This window comes from Serinus canaria, chromosome 9, assembly GCF_022539315.1.
Source record: "Serinus canaria isolate serCan28SL12 chromosome 9, serCan2020, whole genome shotgun sequence".
Classification (NCBI taxonomy): Eukaryota; Metazoa; Chordata; class Aves; order Passeriformes; family Fringillidae; genus Serinus; species Serinus canaria.
The window spans coordinates 19,703,553-19,716,089 of NC_066323.1; positions in this window are offsets into that span (position 1 = coordinate 19,703,553).

Here is a 12,537-nt window from a genome sequence, read left to right on the forward strand (position 1 = left end):
CTAAGCTGCCTGGCTGGAGCTGTGGGAGCAGCAGGAGTGTCCTGCTGCGGGAGGAAGGGAGGTGATCCTGGGCCGTGATTTAGTGCAGGTGTCACAGCCCGAGCCCGGCTCACACTTCATCCCAAGTGTTTGGGCTGTTGGTTATGTTACAGTTGGTAAATAAAACTGTCAGGGAAATGGGCTGGAGCATGTGATCGTGTCTTTAGGGCAAGAATTAAGTCTCTCTGTAGGATTTGAAGAGGCCATTGTGCAATTCCTTCTCCTCTCCTTACCTCCAGATACGCTGGGACCGTTCCACCTCTGGACTGGGAACGCTGGGAAAGTCATTAAAGCCATTACAGTAAAAAGCCTTCTCCCTCCCCCCTTCAAATGAAAGGTTTATAATAGCAATAAACCCTTGATTTTAGCATCTTGTTATGGGTCAAATAAAAGCTGGTCAGGAGCAGGAGACAGAATCTCATGCCTCTGCTCGTCCCCTCTGGATAAATGTAGTAGTTCTGCCATGGGCCATATAGCTTAATTAGCCACTCTTCTCTGCTGTTCCTCAGGAAAAATACTTTGCAAAGCCTAGGCAGGCTGTCCGTGTCATATTTCCCATGTTCCTAGAGGTGTTAATGAATTCATTAATCACTTAATGGCAAGGAGGGTCTTTAGGGACCAGCATTGCAATTTACTGCTCCCAGGAGGAAGAGGCTCTGTCACTGATCTAAAGTTTCAGCTCCACTAATTTGTGCCAGCAGAGCCACCGAGCTCCTTTCTGCAGTCCTTGGAGTCCACAGGGATCTCCCACTGGGAGCATGGCAGTGACAGGGGTGGGAATTTGCTGGATGGAGTTTGTGCTGAATGATGTCCTGGATCTGGAGCATCCAGAGGCTGAGCAGGGCAAAAGAGACCTCTCCCCACCCTCCTGCTTGTGTTGTTTCCTTTTTGTTTTCTTTCTGTTCCACTGGGACAGGCTTCCTGAAAAACCACTGGAAAGTCTCCTCCGTGCAATAGGCTTGGAAGTGCATCCTGAGCCTCAGAGGCTTCTGCTGACTTACAGGAAATCCAGACTCTGGCAGCACGGCTGTGTAATGTGGCCTGGGACTGCAGGCTCCGCTGCGAAACGAGTCTGTGAATCTTTTCTAACTGAAGAGCGTCAGGGGGATGTATTTTGACTGAAGCTGTCAGTTGAGATGTGAATTTGAGTGTTTGCATTTCTGTGCCGCAGAAAATGTTGATTATTTCAGTCTCTCGCCCTTGTTGCAGGAGAGCGGCGGATGCCAAAGTTCCCAACAAAACGGCTCTTTTGGCTTCCTTCTGATCACACAGCAGAGCAGGGAGGGGAGGAGGTGAACAGAGCCCTCCTCTCTGCTAATTCCCTTCCACCAGCCTGTCATCACTTTGCAATTGCACCTTTTGGAAGGATTTTTTTTCTCCCTGCTTTTCTGTTCTCCCGTTTAACTTCTGCTCTGATTTCTCTTTCCATCTTTCCTCTCAGTCTGTTGCCTTCCCAGACTGAGGGCCAAGGGAAGCAGTGGAAGTGTGTAAGACAAGGGGTAGCAGGGCCATGCATGGGGCTGTTCATGTGCAGGCATTTTCTCCCTGTCCCTGATTCCTCCTGGGATTCATTCCCTGCAGTGGGGCTCTTTGTTCAGTAGCTGTCATGGGGATGTGGGAGATGAAGGCAGGACAGAAGCCACGTGTTGGCCTGGGAGAGGAGAAGGGAGGGAGAGAAAGCAGGAATACAAACCCACTTCATCAGAGCAAACACAAAGGGAGGCAATTTCAATAAATGCCAGATGGTCCAAGTGAACCAGAGCCATGGAGAGCCCTCCATGTCCAACTGTTTGCTTTGGCAGGGAGCCTTCAGCTTTCAAATGAGAGCCTCCCAGGCACCCTCTTCTTTTCCTTGGCTTTCCTCAACCCCTTTGCTCATCCTCTGGACCCCTCCTCCTCCTGCCTTTGATGCCTTTCCTGGCCTCCCATCTCCTGCTGCTGCCCGTGACTCAGGCTGCCCCTCAGATGCTGATGTGTGGTGGAGTGAAGGTGTTCCCTGTGTGCCTGGGGATCCAGCCCCATTCCAGCACCACCAGCTGTCCCTGTCCAACAGCAGGCCTCTGGAATGTGGGAGCTGGACACATGGCCAGGCAGAGAGCATGCATCCTGCTGGGATAGTGGGATGGCACCTGCACAGGGTGAAGGGAAGACCTCTCCCAGCACAACCCTTGGGGTGCAGGGTTGAATGAAGGAACACTGGGGATCTTGGGGGTCTTTTCCAACCTTAATGATTCCATGAGCATGAATTTCTTCCTACTCTCCTCAGGAGCCTGGGTTGGCCTGTGTTGTTTTGTTTAGGCCAGAATTCCTGCAGGATCCTTGCAAACAGAGGAGGGAGGGACTCAGGGTGGTTCAACTTGAGCATCACCACCTGAGATGTTGCTCCAGACACTGCAACATCCCAGGAGGGCCCTGGAGCACCACAGGAGGAGACCTACAGCTACCAAGGGACTCTTTTGTTCTTGCTCTACATTCAAAACATTTATTATTCCAAATTGCCTTCTGCACATTCTATGATGATTGTGAGTAGTGTTTGTCATGTCATCTCCACAGCTCCTGACAGGAATGCCACCATTATTCCAGCCCTTAGCAGAACGTCCAGAGCTGCTGGGGCTGCTCTTGTGCTCTCCAACCTCCCATGCTCCATCTTTCCTACAGGGGATATTGTTGGAATATTAGGGTGGAACCTGAGGAGAGAAGGGGGAATGGAGACACCAGGGAGAGGAATTGGTTGGAGGGATGCTGGTGTCAGGATCAGAGTGCTGTGCTCAGGGATGCTGCTTGTGGAGTATCAGCAGGAAAATATTAGAGGAAAAACTCCATCTCCCCATGTGTTTGGGGTATCTTAGCTCTGTTCCTGGCAGCACAGTCCGAGACCTCTCCCTCCAATCCACCTACTTGGACCTGAAGAGCTGCTTTTTCCTGATGATGGGGATCCATGGATGAAGAGGAAAGGCTGGAATTCAGCTGGGAGTCCAGGGATGAGCAAACCTGGTGGCAGAAATTCTGCATCTACTGGGTCTCTCCCACTCCCTGCATGGTGGTGCCCACCTCAGCAGCAGCTGGAAGCCTCAGCAGAAATTCTGGAACCACCAAGTCTCCCTTGATAAACAAGAGCCAGATAGGTAAGTTATGTCTTTCTGTAAAAATATGTTTGATGTGCCTTCCCCCCCAACATCTGGAAACACTCAAACCTTTGGAAATTCGTTCAGATTTCCCTCATTTTATGGGTGGGATGTGGGATGGAGATTGTACTCCCCCAAAAATCCTGCTTTACCTCAATGCCCTATGTTCAGCTTTCCTAAGGAAAATGTATTTCAAATCCCGCATCCATTTCTCTGGAAATCTCACCAAAGTCTTGACAGACTTTATTAAGACAGAATTTTACTTAAGAGGAGTACTAGGTTTCATTCAAACCCAAATGATTGTTTTCCTCCTTTTAAGAAAAAGGAAATAAGAGAAAAATATTTCTTTATTTTCTTTTTTTCCTCCTGCTTTTGGAAACCTTGGGGAAACGAGAACTCTCCAGCTCCCTAGGAGATTTGGCTTGGAATATAAAAGAATGTACACAAACCAGAAAAAAAAGGTTTGTTTGAGTTTTTTTTCCCCAAAATATTGGGGTTTTGCAGTGCAGTGCAAGAATTGTCCCATTCTCCCAAGGTCTGGCTTCTCAGTGTTTAAAACTAAGTTACATCTTTGCAGAACAACCACGTTCTTGGTACTTTTAACTACAGATTCACATTGATCGTCCTTGTTTTTTATAGGAAGCTGGGGGAAAATTATTTATGGGCATATTTTCCTCCTTTCTAAATGCAAATTATTAATTCAAGTGAAGAAGTGTAATTGTTTCCTGATATTAGATATTTTTAGGTGTGCTCACATCTGAATGCTAGCAAGGAGGCCTTTTTCCATTACCCTTTGGAAAGAAAAACAAATTTCAATGGGATTGTATTTGTTGAATACTGATTAAAGGAAGTGAACAGAATTTCAAGTTTCCATGGGAAATAAGGTATCAAATGTGACTTGGTGAGTGAAACTATTGCCTGAGTCTTAGAAGTTTATTATCAGATTAACTCATGGCTATGATAAAAGAACTTGTAATGCAGATGATGGAATAATGTTCTTTATCAGGAAAAAGGAATTTCTTGTTTTCTCCCAAACTTGGAATACAGCAGGAGTAGTAACAGACACACAGAATGAATGACCCAAATCAGCTACAAAAAAAAGTCATCTGTGTATATCCAATTACCCCAAAATGTTAGATTTAAAATTATTAAGGGTTGTCCTTCAATTTTGAGCAGAAAAGAAAAGGTGTTTTCAGTAGAAGTCACAGTGTCCCTGGAGGTGATGCTACAGACACAAAATCAGGTTGGTTTGGGTGATCCCACAGGCCAGATCCACAAATTCTTGGTCCAGCCCTTCCAGTTCTTCAGGTTTGTGACGTTGTTCTTGGGAGCTGTGGTTGCCATCCAGCAAACTTGTCCTGCCCTGTGTCACCTTCCCTTGTGTGTGACCTAACCTGGTTCTGACACCTCCCAGGTGGATTTCAGCTCCCTGGGTGCCATTAACTCCCACAGCCCAATTCCACAGCCACCACAGCCATCAGTGATCTCCTGGTGGCTGAAACTCTCCTTAGGGTGGTGACAATGATGGGAGGTGGGAAAAAGAGGGAAGCTGTGAGTGATATCTGCAGTGGATCCATAGGAAGGATTGGCTGGAGGGAAGGCAGCAAACTGCAATGCTCTGGTGATGGACTTCAGCCTCCAGAAAGCTCAAATTGATCTGTGGTGCAAGGAGTCCAGCTCCTGAATTCAATAAATCCTTCTATAGATTATCAGATTTATCTTGGACTGGGGTGGGGTGAACTTGTGTCCCTGGCTGGACAACGGGCTGCTCCCAAGGCCACTATCACTGCCCTCCTGAGAGAAAATACAGTGAAAGGCTCCTGGGTTGAGATAAGGACAAGGAGACATCACTCACCAGCTGCCATCATGGGCAAACCAGACTCGAGCTGGGGATATTATTGAATTTATTACCCTTCAGATCAACCCCCAGTGCTCAAAAGGAGACAAGACCCCTGGGGACACCCTCCACTGCTGTGCTGAATGGTTCCTGGCAGGAAAACCTGGGCAGACCCTCTGAAGGAGGTTGGACTTGGTGACTTCAGTGTCCTGTGCCCACCCAGGACAGGGACACTGCTAAGGGACGATGCTGAGCTCAACCAGACAGAGCTGGGACACGGAGAGGGATTGGGACTGGGCCTGGGAGCTGCTGCTGCTCTTGTTTATGCTGAGTCTCTCTGTGGGGGTTGTTCTCCAGTTTGTCTCAGCACGATGAGAGGCCTTTAAGTGAGAAGCTGTGGTTTACAGAGTCAACAGATTTAAGCAGGCTACGAATATTAATTATTAATTACTGTTGGAGAGTGCTATCCATTAGATTGGTGAAGTAGTTAACAGCTCTGCCTGGTGCTCCCTGCAGACGCGCTCTCACTGTCAGATTTCTCCCCCCGACCAAGACCCCAGAGCTAGAATTAGGCCAGAAACTATTTTCCAGTCGAGTGGCTTTTAATGGGCTCTCCAGACGTGTTCTTTGCATCCTGTGAGTGACTGGGATCTGTGGAGAGCAGAGTCACTGGGACTGATTCATTCTTTAAGCTGTGTTAGGGGTTTAACTAAGTGGGGCTTGGTGCTGTTGGAGGTTGGGGCTGCTCTCCAGGAGCACCCACTGATTACCCACAGCCCAGGGCAAGGGTCTGCTCTGGAGAAGGCCATTTGCAGGACACCTGAAAGGAGCTGTTTTTCTGATGGGAAGAAAAGTGCTGGCCTTTTCTGGGTCATCTCTTGTAGAAAAAGTGTCTCCCCAAGGGCTGAGAACATTCCTGGGACCCCTCAGCTATGGCAGGATGAACTGAGTAGTGTGTGGTGATGACCATGAAGGTTTGGAGGTGATGCCACCTCCCAGCTCGCTGCAGATGTTCAGAAGGTGTTTGAAGGTCTCCTACAGCTTTCTAAGTCATTGAGGTTCTGCGTTACTGCTTCCTTCCTGGGATGTGACACAGCAGCACATCCTCCCCTGGGGACAACTACTTGTCATCTGAAGCTTCCTTCACCTGAAGGGACTTGCCATGGGAGAGGAGTGCCACGAGGGAAGGACTTTGGGATGACATTGGGAAGTCTTCTGGTGGCTTTAAATGTATGGCTGAGGCTGGGCTGGCGCTGTCCTAGAGGAGTGGAAAAGACTCTCCAAAATTACAAATAAGCCCAGAGAAAGCTTTGAGTCTTCTCTGGTGGCCTCATCACATTCTACAGAGCTGTGTGAGGAGCTTGGACCTGCTTCCCAAATCTTCCTTCCTTCCTTCCTTCCTTCCTTCCTTCCTCCTTCCTTCTTCCTTCCTTCCTTCCTTCCTGTCTTCCTTCCTTCCTTCCTTCCTTCCTTCCTTCCTTTCCTTCCTTCCTTCCTTCCTTCCTTCCTTCCTTCCTTCCTTCCTTCCTTCCTTCCTCCTTCCTTCCCTTCCTTCCTTCCTTCCTTCCTTCCTTCCTTCCTTCCTTCCTTCTCCTTCCTTCCTTCCTTCTCCTTCCCTCCTTCCTCCTTCCCTTCCCTCCCTTCCTTCCCTTCCTTCCCTCCTTCCCTTCCTTCCCTCCTTCCCTTCCTTTCCTTCCTTTCCTTCCTTTCCTTCCTTCCTTCCTTCCCTCCCCTCCCCATGATTCAGGCCACGGGGCTGGGGCCGAGCTCTGCACATGGGAGCCAACCAAAGGATGAGCCATGAGCCTCCAACTCTTGAACTGCTTGGCTTCCTCCAGCTCCTGGGACAGAAATTAGGGATAAAGCACAATCCTCCTTATGGGAGTCACTCAAGCAGCAACAAAAAGGGCAGTGCAGAGGAGGCTCCCCCTGCCAGAGGCAGGAATATTGTGATCCGTGAGGAGCTGACTTGTTTCCAAACACCTTGCACGCTTTGTTCGTGCTCTGTATTAAATAGCCGGCAGAATTTAATTCCTCTGGGAAAAAACCCCAAACAAAACAGGCTCCCCTCCCCACGAGCGCAGCCGTGCTGTAATTGGGCTGTGACAAACGTCTCCCGAGCTGGCGAGGGGGATGCTTGGAATTCTGACGTTCCCTCTGTCTCGGCAGACAGTTTGGCAGGGAGAGTCACAGCTGGGTGATTCCAACTCCCCCAAGCCGGGGCTTTTTGAGGGAAAACGCTGACAGGTCCGCAGGAACAGCGAGTAGGACTCTCATAATTTATTTTTAATGCCGCGCTGTCTTTAACCGTGCAATTTCCTCCAGGGTGTTTGCTTTGAGATTGCGGGATAATTACATCGCAGAAACCAGGCTAATTACAGTTAACAGCCTGAAAAAAGTGAGGGCCCCCATTTCCCACCCCCTCCCAGCTTTTCCCACCATCGCTCCCCGCCACCGCCGGGAACGATGCTCCGCTTTGAGCATCACCGGGAGGGATGCTCGCTTCCCGTGCCGGCCGCATGGATCGGGGCTGGGTGCGGCCGTGCAGCCCCTGCCAGCGCCGCGATGGAGAGCCCGAGAGCGGGGAGGTCACCCGGGCTGCGGGAGGGACGAGGAGGCGCTGCTGGGGAAGGTTGGTCCGTGGTCAGTGTGTCAGTGCCCTCTGTTGGGACCAGCCCGCTCAGCAAAATGCTCTGCTGGGAAGGATGCAAGTGGAAGGAATGCTGGGTTTTCCAAGCCTCACCAAACTGGACCTAAATCCAGCAGTGTGCAGTGCAGGCAGTTGTCACCTGTGTGTTTTCTGCCTCCATCCATCCATCCATCCATCCATCCATCCATCCATCCATCCATCCATCCATCCATCCATCCATCCATCCATCCATCCATCCATCCATCCATCCATCCATCCATCCATCCATCCATCCATCCATCCATCCATCCATCCATCCATCCATCCATCCATCCATCCATCCATCCATCCCCTACATCCAGCAGTGTGCAATGGGTGCAGTGATCTCCTCGTGTGTTTTCTCCCTCTTCATCCATCCCCATTATCACCTTCAATGACTCAATGACAGGCCAGGCATGAAGGGAGTGTTGGCATTCCCTTGGGCTGGGGTTGAGGTGGGGATCCTCTAGCCAAGCCTTCAGTGCCTTCCCTTTGAAAGATCCTTCCCCCTGCTGCCTTTTATTCTGCATTGAACACAGGTGTTTGGGGGGGGTGGAGGTGTAAGTGTGATGAGCTATGGCTTTTGCAGGGTAGTTAATGCCCTTGTTTTTAGCCCAAATGGTGGGTAAAAAAGTGCCTCCAAAAATCTAGCCCAAGCCTGACAAATGTGTGGGCTTGGGTTCTGGAGAGGCAAGAGCAACGCCTACTCTGAGAGGTGTCCTTGTTTCTGTCTCTATCAGCAGGCTAATAAAAGCTCCTCATGTTTCCTCCAGGCCTTCCTGCCATGATTTATGGGTTCAGGCTGGGCCCAGGAGCCCCCTGGGCTGTCAGAGACATGGAGGGGTGGGAGGGATGCTGATTTTAATGGAGGCAGCACAGTCAGAGCTCCCCAGGCAGCAGGGATGTGCTGCCCCTGGCAGCCCAAGGGTGCCTGGCTCTGCTCCAGACCCTCAGGGTGGTCCTGCAGGGCCTGGCTCTCCCTGCTGAGCTGAGCTGCCCAGCCCGTGCTCTGTCAGAAATCACTCTGAGAGTTTAAAAGGCTGATCCTGCCTTGACCATCAGCCTGCTGGATCCCACCATGGTGGCCAATTCCATAGGGAATGACAGCAAAGAGCTCTGGAGCAATGCAGCTCCCCCTTGCCACCCTCGGCAGCTCAGATGCTGCTCCCACGTTTGCTCCCCGGGTTTTCACACAATCTGGCCCCTAACTCTGGCAGCCTTGAAAAAGAATTCATTTTCTCTTCTGGGATTCCCCATCAGGGATTAATTTAATGATTTCTTTTTCTTTCCCATTGTTTGTTTTTAATGATTAAGGTGATAGCTATAAATTGTTAACAAGTTCTGGTAGAAATGCGATCCCTGGGAACTTCTTTTGCGCTGAATAAAGTAACGGGGAGATTGATTTAGCAAAGCCAGTTGGGTTGCTGTGTCCTCAAAGATTATCTTGGTTCTGCATGAAAGGCCAGATTTCTGAGCAGTATTTCGGCCTAACTAAAGTCAGGTGCTTAAGCACCTTCAAAATAAGAGAAGCCTCTGTCTGTGGGGAGCGATAATATTGTGTGTTAAACCAGCCAGTGTATTAGAACTTCCTTTTTTTTGGCTGTGCGATTTTTTCAGGTGAATCCTTTCCTCTGGCAAAGAGCTGAGCTGGCACAGAGGGATTATTTGATGGAAAAAGCCCTTTCTCTGCTGGGAAGAGCCCATTTCCCTGGAGGCCACTGGGGCTGGCAAGGGTTGATGCTGGTGACATCTCCGTGGGGTGCTTGCTCTGAGGGCCGTGGCTTTGCACAGAGCCAAACCTGCAGGGTTACCTTGGCTCTTTTTTCTTTGCTTTCCTTGTGCTGAGTGTTTGCTGAGCTCCAAAGCATTTACTCCTGGCAATTATTCTGATGAGACAGGGGGTTATTTGAAAACTGTGAACGGAGGTTTCTGGGGAGATGTCTTCAAAGGCTGATCTCCTTTCAATGGAGGTTGTAATTGTTTAATGATTTTCTATATGGTTTTCTGTGTGGGCTGCTGCAGGACAGGCAGGGCTGGTTTGTCAGCAGAGAACATCTGCTCGTGCTTCACCCTCTCTTCCCCTGGAAGGCTGGTCAGCTGCCTCCTGAGCAATACTGGAGATTTCTGATTTATATTTCCCTTGGCTTTCCTGCTCTGTCTCAGACCCAAACCTCAAACTTGTCATGGTATTTTTTCCAATTAAATCAGCTGTCTTTCCCACACACCTTGGCTCTGGCATCCTTGGGCTGCAGTGATGCTGCTTTAACAACTAGAACTGGGCTGGGGCAGCACCAGCAGGTCCTGCCCTCTTCTGCTGCAGCTGATGAAACATCTTGTCCCTGTCCAAAGCTGCAAAACCATTCCTATTGCATTGTCTATCCCCTAATTCCTTGGACAGCCTGAAGCCTTATTCTAGTTTCCCTCCTAAATTTATTAATGAGTGAGTGGTGACCTTTTGCTGATGTTCTTTCACCTTGAGCGGCACTTTCTCTTCCTTCATGTTAAACCTCCTGATACATGGAAAGAGAACAATTTTATCACCTCTTCCCCTTCATTTTCTTACACTAACAAGTCAGGTTTTCCCAGCAGCTGCCTCTTGCAAAAGGCCACCTTTACTCTGATGAGCCTTGGAGGCAGCTCCAGGCTGAGCTCACCAGCCTTGACCCCAGTTTTGGGACAAATCCCATGCAGTGTCACCAGACAAGGTACAGCAGCTCTTTGCCCACCCAAGGCAGGTGTTTAATGGGACTTCTTGCAGCACCACTGTGTCTGAGGAATGGGATTTTAAAAGGCTTGATCCCTTTTGCAGTGGAGTCGCAGTTGAAATTCCCATTGATTGCTGAGGTGTGTGTCCCGGACTTAATAAATCTTGTGGCTCAGTGCCAGGAGTGGTGAACTCCTCTTGACAGGATAAATCCTGTGCCAAGGGCGTTGATGTGTGTGATGGAGAGCCGAGGGCAGCAGGAGTTCAGAGGAGGTGGTGCAAGTGTGCCACCAGGGATGGGGCCCCTTCTCCTGTTCCATTTGCTTTTCTCAAGGAATAAAGAGCACACCAAAATTGTTATTTTTTTAAAAAAAGAGAGAACAAGGCAAAATTGTCCTCTTTGCTCCTCAGAACAATCCTGAGCATGCAGAGGGATTTGGGACCCAGCTGGCACTGTGGTTGGGGTCAGAGGTGTCTGAGTCCTTTCACAGAGGTGGGAACGCAGGGAGTGGGTGATCCTGAGCAGCACAGGAGGATTCTGAGCAGCCTGATCGCTGCAAGGTGTCCCTGCTCCTGTCAGGGGCCTTGGACTTGATGGCCTTTAAAGGTCACTTTAACCCAAACCTTTCCAGGATTCTGTGCTCCTTCCTTCCAGCCACGACACGCAGAGCTGGGAACTGCGCTCGAGTCCTGGGGCTGGCTGGAGATCAACCAGAGATCCTGTCTGCTGGAAACACAATCCTCCTGCTTCCTCATCCGAGCCCCATAACATAAAGCAGATGTAAAGGGCTAGCAGGGATCAGGAAATCTTTTGTGTGTGAGGTGGAGGCAGCGCTGCGTGCCCGAGGAACCTGTGAGAAGGGAAAACGGGATATCCCTGGGGCAGGAGAGACCTGGCTCGGCGGGGGAAGGGCCACTACGCCTGCTGTATAGCCTGACCTGGCTGTCCTGAGTTAAACAATGTCTGCAGCCCGTCCTGGACCATGTGCACGGTCGGTGGGATGCTGTGCCTGGCGTTCCCGGCTCCAGCTCGGCGCCGCGGAGGTCCCTTCTGCCTGCGCCGCCTCCCGCGGCGCGGAGCTGCGAGTCGCTAAACAAAGCCAGGGAAAATCAGGCGCAAGCTGTGCAATTTGCAGATGATCTGTGTACCTGCTAGCTCTGAACAGATGTTTTCCTTCGCGTGACCATTTGTGAGCTGCTTCCCTGTCACAGGCTGCGGTAGCAGCGGTGCTCGGGAGTGAGTGATATCTTACACCTGCACGGAGCGGCGTTCCTGCCATAAACCTGCTTTGCAATTCCAGAAATCTCCCATTACAGAGTTTTATACCCGGCGCAAACAACGGCGAAATAAGGCTGTTTAGTATTTTTGACAGAGGCTTTAGGAAGAAGCGCTGGAAGATAAGAACTGCGGGAGCTGGGTGGGATCTGTGGAACTCGGTCTCCTCTCCGAGGAGCGGGTGCTGCGAAGGGAAGCGCAGCAGAAGGCAAACCTGCCTCGTGTTAGAGCTGCTCATCATCTCCTCTAGCTGGAGGTGGCCCGCAATATTAATATCCCTTTCAGCAGAGATTGTTGGTATTTAGCTGGCGTAACTCCGGCTATTCTTGTTATCCACGCACATTCCCACTTCCTCTCTGAAATGTCACGGATTCTTGGCCACGACAACTTCCCGTGGAAGTCAGCTCCAGGCTTTAAGTCTGCCTTGTGCAAAGCCCGGGTTTCCTGCTGAGGGGCTGTGCCGGGGGAGTGTCAGCAGCACAGAATCGCTGCCTCAGTCATGGTAGGGGCATTCTGAGCAGAGCAGCTTAACTAGAGCAGGCTTGGCTTGAGCTTGGCTTTTCCAAGAGGGCTCTAGCGGATAAAAGGACTGCAATTCCTCATCTCCCAGGCAGGCTGGCAGGTGTATAGGAATGTGATATCCTCCTCTGGGTTGCTCTCAAGGGGAAAGAGAGTCTGGCTGGGAGAGGCTGTAGGTTTTTCCTGGCTCCTTCCGAGCTCAGCCAGTGGATCTTCAGACAGGTGTTTGGAATAAATGTGCAGCACAAAGCAAAAGGAGCCAGGAAGAGCATTATGCTGAAGAGAGGAATTCTGCAGGGTGTCTTTTCCTAGGATATGCACTCTCCAAAACAAGCAAAGTCCTTAGGAAGCTCTGGGATAGGGAGATGG